At 43.9% G+C, this 15,104-nt stretch overlaps 1 protein-coding gene across 6 annotated transcripts in view; it reads right to left on the bottom strand.

Moving 5' to 3' along the window:
• plxnb2a.1 (plexin b2a, tandem duplicate 1) overlaps nt 1–15,104 on the bottom strand; it is a 71,429-nt gene that overhangs the window by 37,278 nt on the left and 19,047 nt on the right. For 2 of the 6 annotated variants that reach the window (XM_057021973.1, XM_057021970.1), the window contains 2 exons: nt 11,454–11,490; nt 1,991–2,040 (listed from right to left, as the gene is read on the bottom strand). The gene's annotated coding sequence lies outside the window, so the exon portion shown is untranslated. Of the gene's footprint in view, nt 1–1,990; nt 2,041–10,013; nt 10,094–11,453; nt 11,491–15,104 lie in introns of all 6 variants that reach the window. The other 4 variants (XM_057021972.1, XM_057021971.1, XM_057021974.1 and 1 more) reach the window with 4 other exon arrangements.

Here is a 15,104-nt window from a genome sequence, read left to right as displayed (position 1 = left end):
CGCCGCATCAGACGTGATGTTGGAGACGGGTTCGCTGGTTTAAGCGAGCGCTGCGTGCGGAGCCAACAGGATGCAGCCTCACAGGGGCCCCGGTCGAGATGTCCAATGAGATTTTAGGTTTCTTCCTTACGGGCTAATAAAGGGCACCTCCAGACAAAGTGCAGATAAAGTCAGGATTATGACGTGTGAAAGGAGCTAATGACTCCCCATCCGTCCTCCCCGTTTGAGTCCTTTCATCCCTCCTTTACTTCCATTAAGGTTACAGATTAACGAGCAGATTAATGGTACAATGATAAAGATGGACACATGCTGGGTTTATAGAAGGCCTGGGAAATTTCCCATCTGCGCGCGTGTGTGTTTGGATTCTATCCATGAATTGTATCACTGAATGAAATTTGATGTGTACCTCCTGCAGCAGATATGTTGATTTAATATTAAATGTATTATATTACAACACAGTTAATCTCTGTAGTTTCTCCACAAATATATGGTTTTAAAGTCAAACCCAATCTGGTACTATTAATAAATCAAGGTAAAACATGAATAAATCCTCCGCATTTCATTAATTGTGTGTTTTACTTTAATAAATGTGGTTAGATTTGTCCAAAATGGGCTGAAAATAAAAAACCAGGGTGGATAAAGTGAAACGTCTCTGTCATGGACGCTGCACCTCAATTATAAAAGTCAGATGAATGGATCTGACCCTGAGAAACTGTGGTGTGTTTGCTTTGATAAGATTGGCGCTTGTGACAAGCTACAAGCTCTCATGAAGGGCAGAGAAAATGGAGACGGCTACTATTTAAAAGAACAACCCAGATGGGAATGAGTTTTTAAGAAACATGCAGCCAAAGACGGGACAACAGTGATGGATGTGGGAACGCTGTGTAACGGCAAGCTTTAATACAAGCTGGCGGACTGCAAGTGGACAGAAACAGATCATAGAACCCAGTCATTCAGCTCAAACAGCCATTTAAATCAACTGGTCACACTGGAGGGGTTTAATTTTCTCCAGTCTGGATACGGGAACATAAGTTTGGATAGAGGGTGTTGATAAATTATTAAATATGTTGGAAATGGTCAGAATCTGTGCAGGGGGGAGGGAACAATAAGCTGCGTCTCTAATGGTCAAAGAGAAGCCTGCAGCCATGTTTGACAGCCTTCAATGCTGCAAAACTAAAGGAGAGGACACGTCACTCAGCAGTGCAGATTATTAGGGTCGCAAATAGAAAATAATAAAGAAGCGCGGCATCAAATCTGACATGCTGGCTGCAGAAATCACAACTTTTCTGCATCTAAAAATACAGATACGAGGATTTAAATGTGAAAAAGTCTGATGAAAACTAGAAGTATTTGCTCTTCAATCATCTATCTGGGAATGACACTCTGGAACCAGAGTCTCAGTTCAACGTCAGCCACGTAAAATATGGGTAAAAGTGTCATAAAGGAGCATAAATGAGGCCTTATTCTCTTTTCTTTGCGTTTAAGGGAAGGTTTAGTGAAGGATCGTGAGGTGTAGAGTTGATATTTCCTGAGATCATAATGACTCATGAAGGATAAAAAAGGTAAGAAAATGAGCGTCACAGAGCTTTGTTTTAAATTCCAGAGGCGCTCCCGAAGTTTCCAAAGAATGTCTGGAGTCGAACCAAAAAAAACATCCTGAACAAGAACAAATTCCTCCTCCTGCAGGTCATCTTGATAACTGCAGCTCGTGACGGAACTACGGAACATCAGCACGGTCTGAAATTTAAACCTCTTCTGAACAAACAAACAAAAAAAAGAATTTGGTTGTTGCCTGGAGAACCAGCTGGGATGACGCAGAGGTGTGTGTCAGGTGTCAGTAATGGGCTGATATAAGAGAAGAAAGAGGGTCAGCAGAGCCTCACCAAGAACTCAACCTAAAGCCTCCAATTAACCCTTTAACCCTCCCACCGACGGCGCTCGTTAGAGCACATAGTGAGGGTGGAGGGCAGAAAGGATGGGATGTTCTTACCTGGTCAGTGCTCAAGCCTGACGATCTCTGGTGACATCAACCACGTCCTGCTGGAGGAAAAACAGACGTCAAACTGATGTAATCTGATATCTGAAGATCAGCCGCCTGATGGTCGGGCTCAGATTACAGGTCAGCAGCGGGTGTCTTAAACAAGTGCCATAAACAGCACAACTGGAGCATTTTAGTCCGTCTGCCGTGCTAATCGCTCTGGAATTACGCCAGATGTTGACGCTAAAGCGCGGCAGACAGATGTTGGTTCACACCAGCAGGTCTGATGGTGACACATCAGCCTCCAGCATCGTTTGCGTCTCAAGCCCTTAAATTTGGACTTTAACCCTGGTTTGAATCTCATGGTCATTATTTCTGCCTCTCTATAAGTCAGAATGGTTCAGCACCGCCCCCAGCAGAACCTTACCGACCTCGCTCACTGGATAAATGGTTCTAAGAAATGTGGAGCAGGTCTTCTGGTGCGAAAGGTCCTTCAAAGGCTCCCAATGATGGTCCCTTGAGTGCGTCTAATGGTTCTGAATACGCGGATAATCCCTTTCTGAAGTAAATTAAAGCCGCGACGAGAAACGCCGGCAGACCAAAGCAAAGGTGGAGTTTATTAAAGGTGATTCATTCTAAATTACAGGCAAAGACGTCATTATTTGAGGGAAAACAGCATCACCGAGAACAAAAAGATAGGTCCCCGTCGGGAGTTTAAATGACGCTCTTCTTCAGGGAACAAATCAAAGTAAAGGTGTTTTAATGTGTGATATGAGAATGGAGCCTCCGTTTTCTGGTACACTGATAACATTAGTGTTCAGAGGCACCAAACTCTAAAACAAAGACTCTTTTACTCTGAAGATGAAGAAAATGAAGAAGAAAAAAAAACAATTTGAAGAGTAATCTTCATAATGAGACAACCACAGTGAACAACGAGCTACAGATGCTGCAGAAAGTGCTGCTGAATAAGCCGAGTTCACAGGTATTTTCATTTCACACACACCACCTTTCAATCGCACTGAAACAAAAAACAGTGAGGCAAAAAAGTGTGTGAGTGTGTGTGTGTGTGTGTGTGCGCGCGTGCACGTGCAGCAAGTTTGTTTGGCAGCACTTCTGACAAAGTTGGGGCCCTTGGTGTCATGCAGAATGGCCCAGGCTGTTTCCACTCTATCTCAAAGAACCATATGTTTGTGAAGAAAGAGCCCACTCCTGTCTCGTGCGTGTGTGTGTGTGTGTGTGTGGGAGTGGGAGTGTGTGCACATTTGTTGTTGGAGAGTGTCGGTCCATATGCCACTGCAACATCCAACATCTAAACATCCAGATGGCGGAGCATCAGTCCACACAATGTTTCCTGCTGTCACCAGGAAGTAGCTTGAAAACTGGAAAAGAGGATAAATATTCATCGTCTGGGCTCCGGGGAACCAAGAGGAAGGCGCCGGCTCCACATTTACAACGGAATTTCACTGTGATAGTGAGGAAATCAAAATCTGAAATCCCAATTAGATGACACGGAGAGAATGAGCGAAGGAAGTGACATTTAGCTGAAAAAAGAAGATGAGATTTTTCCTTTATCGCTCCACCTGAAGTGTGATAAAATCTTCCCATAGCTGTGGAAGCATTCAGATTAAATTTACATACATACATTTGAAATTCAGACCCGCATGGAAGGCTTTTATTACTTCAGGAATTCCAATCCTTGATGGTTGCATTTTGTGCATTAACCATTAATGTTCCGTCACATAGCTTCCACTTTACAGACACGTCATTGTCCGCTAACCACATAACTGGGCAACATACTTCAAGGCTGAGCTATTATGATACTTATTATACTGTGAACATTCTTTATCTCCGCCCATATTCGGACTGGTTTATCTTCTCGATGTGGGTGGGATTGTAAACCGTTATTGGACTTAGCTGGGGTCAGAAAGGATCAGAAAAAAGTGCTACAGCAGCGTTAAGCTAGCTGACGCCTGGCAGCCTGTAATGAAGCATTGAGCACCGAGAATAACAAATTAACCAAGACCAGCACACATTCTTCTCAATGTTACCATCTTACTGGCATGTTAACGTTCTTTGTTCCGAACTCTAACCCCCGCCCCCTTCCTCACCAGAGTCAGTCCCCAAGTAGACGACAACTTCCTTAAGTTCAGATCTCTAAATCCAGGCAGCTGAAACCAAAAGTATCTGGTGGCCATAGAGAAATATTTTGATTGGTTTGATTTGGGGGTGAACTTTGCCTTTAACTGCAAGTCGCCAGGAAACGACAGACCACAGACCGATCTGGTTTCAATCTCAGGCTGTTTTAGTTTTATCTGAAATGTGTTTGGGTTTTTTGACTTAGGGTTTGGCTCTTGCTGCTCTGCAGTCTCCTGACTCTGTGTTGTTTATTATATTGGCACAGAGGTCATATGGGGAGCGGACAAAATTCCTGCCATCAATCTGGACCTGCTGTGCGTGTCCCTCCTCTGTCTGTCCTAGTTTTAATACAACGTTCTGCAGAAACAGCCAGAAAAATGAGGATTTATAAACCAGCAGAACTTTAAATCTTGCCGTCAACCTTTTGAACTCACAACTCTGCCAGCTCGTCGAGGTTATTAAGGCAGTATTCCATTGTCAAAATAAGACCATGGCCTTGTTCCATTTTTGATGGATTGACAACAAAAAGCTGAATTACCTTCAGGAAAATAAGATGCGGAGAGGTTAAAAAGTAAGTCAAATCTATTTAGTTGTCTGCTAACATAGACTTTCCAGTTTTCCATTGGGCTATTTTAGCTACAATTTTCCTTCTCTTTCATCAACATTCAGATCACATCATCCCATAAATAATTTGCCTGGATGCCAAAGTGCACTCGGTACTCTAAGACGCTGCGGAGGTGAAGCTAAAAACGATGTTAGAAATTTTCTTCAAAGCATGAAATTACACTTTCAAACAGTTTCGGCCTTTCCTCCACACAGGATCCATTTGCCCAGATTAAAACGGAACCATCCTCACACACACACACACACACACACTCTTCATCTGACACATTTCACACTGTAGCTACAGACGTGTGACCGCGCCTACAGCTTTATGCTAAAGGTAGCTGAACTTTAATGATCCACATGGTGGAGGTACAGTATGTGGGCACTGGTGTGGTCGCCTGTTTCAGAAAAGACTGCAGGCAGCAGAACAAAGAACAGGAAAATTTATGATTTTACTGCATTTGAGCGTCGCTTTACTTTAAATGGAACCTTGAGGCAGTGAAAGAAAACACCACAAATTCTGCAGTGAAAGCAGAGAAACGTAGCTTCAGGGATGTAACGATTACCGGTACAATGATAAACTGTGGTGAAATTCCTCACGGTTAGTATTACCTTTCTAATTTTAAATATCATTATTCCCACACTTTGAAAAACTCATGGTGATAATGCTCATTTCCAGGTTTTCCAAAATATTTGTTCCAAACTTGCTAGCCAATGATTCCAGTTTAAAAACAACTTCACCGTCCGTCATTTTTTGACAGAACTAAATGCCACAAAGATGTAAAATGCAGATTTCGACCAATGAAGCGTGTCAAATTTTGCCTTTTGTTTAAAGCAAAAACAAGCATCACAGGGAGGGTACGCAATGGGTGAAGGCAGGTCCACCCAGGGGTGGGTCAGTTCATCGCAGGGCCCTATGTGAGCATTAGTGGGTTAGTAGCTTGCTCAAGGGTACTTTGGCAGTGCTCTAAAGGTGTTCTGGCACCTTCCCCTACTACCTGTTTTGTCTGCACTGGGGCTTGAACTGAGAACCCTCTGCTTCTCAGCCCAGCCCCCAAAAGACTGAGCTGCCACCACCCACGTGACCCTGAAAGGAATAAAGCGGTTAAGAAGATGAGAGACAGTCGAGTCTCGTTGTTGTCGTTTTTAAAACATTAAAGAAAAGAATAGAAATATGTACGATGTCCTTCCATTTCTGATTTAGAAACATCAGCTATTTAAAGATTTGGTCTTCTTTCATTTGTTTTGAAGTTGAGCATTTTGGTGTGAAAGGGGCCTGGTGACTTCCAGGTTAACGGTTCATCTCAAGCCGTTAAATTTGCTTTGGAGCTATACAGGAGCACACTGCCCATTGGTAAGCTAATGTTAAACGAGTTAATAGTATAATTTGTAAAAGATGATAACAACTGTTTGCTGTGATATTTACAGAATGTTTGTTCTAGTAAGCATATTATTACTGCTAGAAGCTAATCGCTAATTGGCATTTACGCTAATTCGCGCTAGCGTGATAAGCTAACTTAGTTAGCATCTCAGGCCACCTTAAGCCAGCTTTCTTGTGCATGTAAAATGTTAATTTTTTACTGGTAAATACTGGTTTTGTGTTGTATAATTTAGTGATTTTGATTCAGTATAATTCATTTAGACTATACAGTATGTGCAGTTAATTGATTACTGCCTAGTGACAATTTTATACAACTTTTAATTTTGGATTAATTTCAGGTTTATGACCTGTGGTCACAGTGATTAAAAATAAAAGAACATCATAAATAACCATGAGTTATTACTTCCGTGTGCTTCCTGTGGGCCTTTTCGGAGGGCCAAGACTCAAAGGTCCGAACAGTAACCCCAGCTGATGCAGCAAGTAGCTTCTCATTAAACAAGCACATCAAAAGACACATCCTGTGGTTGTGGAGATCATGTTTGTCTGTTTGAGAAGGTCATCACAACATCTTAGGAGACGGCAGAAACTACTAAAACTGGGTTAAGGGCTGTTGGGGACGTTATAAAAACTGGAAGGATAGGTGGGAACCATCATCCTCGAGGAAGAAATGTGGTCGGAAAGAAATCCTGAATGATTTTGATCGGTGATCCTTTAAACGCTTGGTGAAATCAAATCGTACAAAAACAAGAGGAGAACTCAGGGTTGTGTTTGGGACCGAACAGCTGGGTAGCCTCAAGAAACCCACTCATCAGTGAGACTAATCGAGGAAAAAAAAGGGCTTCAATTTGCAAGGGAGCATGAAGATTTGACTGTGGAGCAAAGGTAGAAGGTCGTGTGGTCTGATGAGTCCAGATTTACCCTTTTCTCGAGTGATGTGGCATCGGGGTAAGAAGAGAGGCAGACCGAGTGTTGCCTAGTGCCGACTGTGCAGCTCTGAGAATCTTTGGGATGCGATGGAGGGGCAGTGGTCCCAGTCTCCTGTCATCAATACAGATATTGGTGCAAAAATGATGGAACGCTGGGAGAAAAATAAATCTTGTGACACCCCAGAAGCGATGCGTGAAATTATGTCACAGCAAATCAAAGCTAAAATGGCTCCAGCAAAATATTAGGGTAGTGTTTTTATGGCCAGGCAGCGCATATGGAATAACAAGTACCTGAAATCCGTGACCCAAGATGCCTGCATATTTTGAGTTTATTAGTGTCGGATTGTTCTCAATAAAGCTCATTATGGAGGCTGAAAATTACCACAATAATGAGACTTGGCTGAAGAGTCAGTCAGACGATGCTGAACTCTTTAAACGCACATTAAAAAGTTTGACTGTTAGCCGCGACAGCTGCAGCACACAAACTCCAAGCATCTCTTGGTGGATTTAGCCTCCTCATCTGAGAGCATCCCACTGAATAAAGACGCTGCAGCTTGACGCGTGGGCGCCGTTTATTTCCTGACAATTCTTTTAGCGTATTCTGAGCTCTGGATCCACCGCAGTCCGTGGATTTAGATGGTTCAACCCTTCCAGCTAACGTTAACTAGCAGCTGTCTGCGGCTATCAGGCTGACGCTTTATCCAAACAAAAATAAGCAGAAATAAGTTACGGTGAAGACTTTTTTGACCGTTCCTGCTTAGACTGTGTTTCTATGCAGCCTGGGTAAATCAAACATTTCCAACATTCTATATATTTGAAATAAATTTGTAACAAACTGTAACATTTTAAGTTAAAACTTGTCAGAGATGACGGATATGAAAGTGTCCAATACGTTATTGTGTTAGAGACAATAATGAGTGTTTAAATGTAAATGTTGGTGTGATGGAGGCTGTAAGCAATTAGGACAGGAGCTGCTGCTCTGACTTCCCCCTGGAATCTCCCCCCCCCCCCCACACACACACACACACCACACACACACAGTATGAATTCCCACACTAGCTAACAACATGGTCTCAGCTGTAAAACATCACATACACACAAATACACACACACACAAATACACACACGTGCTCCACTTCCTCTTGACCCACTTCCCAAACACAACACACCACCTCTCTGTTCACTTCTTCATCCCTCCCTCATCATCTGCTGCAAGAAAAACACACCAGACTTCTGTCTTGTGTCACCCGAGTCTCTCCTCCCTCGCTCTCTTTTTCCTCCTCTTTCTCTCTCTCTCCTCCCTCTCTCTCTTTTTCCTCCTCTCTCTCTTTACAGGTATGGTCATTCATATTTTGTCTCTGGCTAACTTATTTAAATTTGACTGAACAGAACATCACAGTGTTTATCAGCTTCAAGTCCAGGAGGAGTTCCAAGTTCTCATTGAGGTTCAGAAGAACAACTTGGTCCATAACTTCACCATTTCTCCAGAGGAATAATTATAATCAGGATCATTTTCTCTCCATAGAAACCTTTCAGACATAAAGTTAGAATTGTTGCACCATGACAACCAGAAACGACCGACTTTTAAATTACGCTTCAGAGGTTGAATCCACAGCTGAGAGAAGAGAAAAGAGGAATAATGAAAGCAAATGTTGAATCTGGCTCTAATCAGCGCGCTCTGATCAGGCGGACCGGCGCCGAAACAAAGTGACACTAAATGGATCCATGTTGGCTGAAAGGAATCCGTCATTTGCTGAGATTTGTTTGTAGAACACTGCAGAGGAGGAAAAGAGGAAGAAGCAGAGCGCGGAGGGTCCAACCTAAACCCAAGCGGAGCATGAATTAAAGAGCAAACACGATCCATCTGATCTCATGCATCCACGTTCCACACGTTCTATCTGTGAAAACCCATTTCTGATTTATTCAATAACAAGCGTCTGTTCCCTCACGTCTGGGCTGAACACCCACCTGCTGCACGCTCGCTTAAGCACAACAACTGTCTCCGTTTAGACCCAGACTGGAATAAATACCAGCCCATTTCCACTCACTGGTTTCAGATGTAATATTAGCTTTTCCAACAAAGTGTGGAAACTGGAATTTTACCTTCCATTTAAGGACTGACAGATTCCAAAATGTAAACCTCATGTTCCCCCTCAAATATGTGGCTTTTTAAACAGAAACTATTCAAACAAAACATACCAGCTATCTTAAAGGTACGTTATAGATCAAAGTAAGGGCTCCTTTCTGGAATAAACTATTGATATAGGATTTATATTCTAAAATCCATTCATTTTTAATCAACTTCCAGCCAAAGAGTTGTTCCATCTCTGAGGTGTCAAACTGCTGTTTGTGAGCAGCAGAAATCTGTTGCTACGTGACGTAAAGAGACAATTTTGGAGGAATTAGAGCAGCTGACAACAGTTACTATTTTATATGTAATAAAATAGGTGGCAAAACTTCATTTCTCTGCAGTCGCCCTGGTAATATCAGAAAAACAAACAAAATTACAATCCAGTCCTCACAAGGCCCCTAAAAACCTGAATAAACTTCAAATGTTTAACTCACCAGAGCTGCAAATGAGATAATTTCACAGAAACTATTTATCACCAATGGTAAAAATCAGTAAGAGGAGGCTAAAAGTCTTTCTCGGGGTCTATTTTTAGGGTTACATTAAAGCCGTCCAACCTTTGCTTTTAAAAAATGGCTCAGTCGAGCAAAAATGTTAGAAAAAAAAAAAGAGTCTGAACTGAGCCAAAGAACCTCTGAAAATCGGAACTTTTCCGTCTCTCAGCAACAAAAAGCCAAATGTCAAAGCGGGCTAAGAACATAATGAAATGCTATTATCAGCGCGAGCTTTCATCAGACCTGCATTCAAGCGTGGTCAATACAATCTGATTCTCCCCGTCTGTGAGCCGGGACACAATAAAGGAGGTGGAATGAGAGGAGCACAACAGCAGATCTGTAGAAACCCCACCACCACCACAACCTCCAACATCTGTCCCATTCCTGATGTTTCCATCCCCGCTGGGCGCCTCTTTTCCAGCTGACACCTCCTGGATTGCGCCTCTGAATTCAAATACAGACGTTTCATACAAAATTCACCAAGATGATAGAATATTCAGATGATAGCCGGCATATTTTAAGGTCTGATGAGGAGGAGGCTGAAATCAGGACTGTCACATTCCTGAGATAAAACAGCCATGATGAGACTCTCGGGAGATTAAATATTTTAAAACTGGGACTTTATTTAACTGCCGTCATGGAGCCGCAGCTTTACGGCGTTATTACCTGACACTCAATACTCTTTAGATCCTAAATGAAGAGCTGAGATGAAGCAGGAAGAGAAACTGCAGTAAATGATGCCGGGAGACCTCACGCACACAAAACTAAACACCCGCACTTTTTCCCAACAAGACAAACCGGAGATTTCATCTGGAGGTTGGTGGGAGTTTCTTCCTGGTGGGAGCAGACAGATGTTATAGGTTCATAGCTAGCTAGGTGGCGGCGAGATGTGAGAAACGTCAATCCGGGAGAGGAATTTGCCTGTTGCTTCTGTGCTCTATGTTAAGCTAGCGTGGGTCTAGCGGAGCTAAACGCCGAGAACATGTCAATTCAACGTTTAGTCCTTCAGATCTTCCTTAGCACCTCACTTGTGCGGCACCCTCGGTGCAGTGCGCGTGCTCCACCAGCAGACCAACAAACCAAAAATAGCGCACGTTAAACGTCAACACTGTTCTATAAAAGCTTTATTATCGCAGCTGAACTACTTCCTGTGGCCGCGGTATTATCGGGCATGCCTTCCTGTTTATCAGCCCGACAGACTCCTTCACATTCCAACTGTACGGATTTCATGAGTGTGCATGTGATGAGGCTCCGAATGAACCAACCATAAACAAAGCAGCTTATCGTTAGCAGAGCGGTTCCCTGAGAGCTAACCTGTAATGGTTAAACCCAAGCTGGCGCTAACTGGGCACATGTGGAAAAGCTGTAGGTTCTAAGAGCTTTACTGCCAGTCAGATTAAAGAGAAACCCAAAGTTCAGGCTCAGCGTGATGCCAGAATAAGGGCCACAATCCAAAGAACCCCTCCAAGACCCAGACCGCCCAGGCCTCAGAACAGAAAGAATCCATTCATCAAAAAAAGATGGATAAGAGTTACATAACGGTGTGTTTGGCTCAAAAATACACAGATGCGCGATAAGAGTCATATCCCAATAACAGAGGATATTTTAGGTTTCAATGTCAGCATATTTGTTGGGGGTCAGGCCCTGGGATTCTGTAAAGCGCCCAGAAACTATTTGGATTGTAACAGACGCTGTATAAATAAAGATTGAGCTTCATTTGATGTTGTTGATTTATGAATAATTAGTGTTTCATTTTTACCCGAGTCCAGAGTTGAAATTTGGATCAAAAGCAAAAAATACTCACTCCGCTCAGTCCTTCTCAATGTCCTCAATCTTCACTCCTACGAAAAAAGGCAGAAGAGTTGCTTTTAATTTCATTTAGCTGACAAAATGCAACGCGTAAATCAGGACGGAGGCGCCCGCACGTCATCAGTCTGCTGAAGACATCAGGATGAACTCACGCAGATGATAATTAACCACAATGGAGGCGAGGCAGTGCCGCCAAATTCATCCGTGACTCAGACGTACGTGGCTCATTTAATCTGGAACAAATTATCAAGTACCTACAGCAGCAATCATCTGAGAGCTGGACCGCTAAACTCCGCGGGCGGATCATCAATTTCACGCGAACGCCACCTTAATAGCGTCTCCATCGCACGATGAACCGAGTTCACGTAAACAAAACACTGCGGGATTTTATTTAGAACTCAGCTGTTAGGAGGTGCAGTGCCATTTTATTAAAAAGAAAATCACTGTTTTATATTAATCATCTCTGGGCTGTTGGTTGGATTCTTGGCTAATCTTTTACTCCCAAAAATCTAAGCAACTGTTGGCAAAACACTGATGACTGTTCAGAGCAGCAAAGGACAACAGGAAGCCGGATTTATTCCTTCTCCGTTCGGAGCGGCGGGCATTTTTGGTGGAGCAACAGTCGGAGCAACGAACACGTTCGCTCTGTAATTAACTGGATAATATGCATCCGTCCAACCGTCTGCCAATCACTGCTGTGTCCGTGAGCGTTCTTCTGACTTTGGGAACTCCCTCCAGACTTCCACTCGGGCCCAGGAGCCACACAAGTGGATTTCCGATCCGATTTTGGCTTCTGTTAAGCAACATTCAACTGTATTCTATTGTTCTCTACGCTAGCGTTAGCATACATGACTTTATGTTGAAATGATCTGAACGTTTCCCACACTCTGCTGCATCTTCCCTGCTGTTGTTTGTTTCTGATGCACAGGCGTACCCTGGCTGTGCACCGTGACGTCACAGCACGCAAAGGTCAAAGGTCAGCGCAGGGACAGCTTTGTCTGTTGAATTATTCTGAGTGAGTTATTAATGTTGAGATAAGAAGTTCTTGGAATTCCCCTACTGTCGATGATCGATGGGCGTATATGATGACTCGTCACCAAGGGAACGAGAGAGTGACAACTAAAGAGAGAAAGAGGTGGAAACGGCCATCCAAGAAACATTATACACACACACACAGAAGAGAAGCGCAAGGGGTGTTGCCTTCTCCGAACCTGTGTGATGTGACATGAGAATATAGTGTAAACACACACACACACACACACACACACCCACACAGACGCATCCACAAGCACGGAGCCCACCACAGCTGGATCACGAGTGGTGAATGTTCTGATTAGGCTGGGAGGGTATTTCATGATGGTATACAGCACATCCAGCACACCCAACACACACACATCCAACACACAACCAAACACAACACACCCAACACACACACATCCAGCACACACCCAACAACACACACATCCAGCACACACCAAACACACACACATCCAGCACACACCAACACCACACCCACACATCCAGCACACACCCAACACACACACATCCAGCACACACCCAACACACACACATCCAGCACGCACCCAACACACACACCCAAAACACACCCACACACACACAGGAGAGGGCATTAAATCACTAGCTTGCTGCTTCTTATCTAACAAATGCCAGAGAGCAGAGAGGAGGTGAAGAGCAGAGAGGAGGAGAAGAGCAGAGAGGAGGTGAAGAGCAGAGAGGAGGTGAAGAGCAGAGAGGAAGTCTAATCTATCAGTGATTCCTCAGGTCTGGTCAAGCCTTAATCACCACAAAGATGACTGATTCTGTCGTCATGGCACCCAAAATAGGTCCAAAGTTTCCAATATGCTCCCAACTGTGAATCATTTGAATCCACCATGAGGGCGTCAGCTCACCAAGCAATAACGTCGCTGCATCCCAGCATCGATCTACAAAACCTTCACCCTAAACTGCTCATTTTCTCGTCTCTTCTCCAGACTGGAACACGCTGTCTGTGCTGGAGTCTTAATACCTACACGGCTCCACAGACGTGTCACGTTTATTGTCTTCCTGTTGCAGAACATCAGCTTCTGACAGAGATAAAGCTGAAAAGCAAAAACAATAATCTGCTTTACTGAGCACAAAAGCCTTCATTTTTTTAGGTTCCTCACATTTTCTAAGGAATCAACAATCCTCAGCACATTAAGGACAAATATGACAGGAGAGGTGCTCATAAGTTTCTCATTTGAGGATTAATTGGGGTTTACAAAGTTTATTTTCCACCACTCCTCCTTGAGGTTCATGCTGTTGGACTCTTAGACTCAGTGTTACTGCTCTAACTGTGTGGTTAATCCACTGTGACACACACACACACACACACACACACACACACACACACACACACACACACACACACACACAGGTCTTTGCCTGCAGTGAAGCCCTGCAGACACGGGATTTCCTTTCACATCCAATTGAGACCAAAGAAAGTTGGTGAGAAAAGCGTGAAGAAGATAAGCTGCAAAGACACACACACACACACAAACAAACAAACATGTGGCATACATATCAAACCAGCATCGTGCACGCGCGCACACACACACACCACAGATATCCTCAACATAATGTTAATGTGATCTTACATGCAGCTTAAACCTCCCCAAAGAGATGGCTGCACACAAAAGACCACCACCCTCCGCCCACCATGCGAGCGGGCATATGTGCATGTGCACGCTCGCACTTCTCTTACAAGAGGAGGTAGACGGCAATCGGTTGGGACGTAATTACAGAGTGGAGTCTGAGCAGCATCCGATTAAGATCCAGAGGTTTTATGATGAGTCTTTGAAGCTCAGCCCGGTTCTCTCTCACCCTCTCCCTCTCCCACACACACACACACACACACACACAGATATCCTCAACATAATGTTAATGTGATCTTACATGCAGCTTAAACCTCCCCAAAGAGATGGCTGCACACAAAAGACCACCACCCTCCGCCCACCATGCGAGCGGGCATATGTGCATGTGCACGCTCGCACTTCTCTTACAAGAGGAGGTAGACGGCAATCGGTTGGGACGTAATTACAGAGTGGAGTCTGAGCAGCATCCGATTAAGATCCAGAGGTTTTATGATGAGTCTTTGAAGCTCAGCCCGGTTCTCTCTCACCCTCTCCCACACACACACACACACACACACAATGTGTGTGTTTTTCAGGGTTGCTCAGCTCATGCCAGCTGTTGACATGATATTTGTTTCACAGAGCAACACTTAGCAATGCTAGCTTTGCATGTTAACACTAAAGCTAACAAATTGCAACTTCAGATCCAGTCATGGACACAAGTGGGAATCAACCAATCTGGGGTTAATGCCGAGTACCGCTCAGGCTCCCTGATGTCCTGGGCTGCAATAGAGACTCTGGACAACGTCCCTTGTGCCTCCCAGAAGACGGAAGGAAGTTGAAGGGCAGAAGGTCGGGGCTTCCCGACTGACTCTGCTCCCCCCGCTGCCTGGATAAGAAGATGAGTGGAAACAGACTTTAAAGAGTTTGGGATGAAAAGATTAAAATGCACGTCACGGCAGCGAGTCTGTGAAATTATAGTCCAGTTCGCAGCTTTTGTGTAATCTCGTTGACAGACAAATAAACACATTTTG

The sequence above is a fragment of the Takifugu flavidus genome, chromosome 22, assembly GCF_003711565.1.
Source record: "Takifugu flavidus isolate HTHZ2018 chromosome 22, ASM371156v2, whole genome shotgun sequence".
Classification (NCBI taxonomy): Eukaryota; Metazoa; Chordata; class Actinopteri; order Tetraodontiformes; family Tetraodontidae; genus Takifugu; species Takifugu flavidus.
Note: the sequence above shows the minus strand (reverse complement) of the source record. Positions and strands in the feature narration are given on the sequence as shown.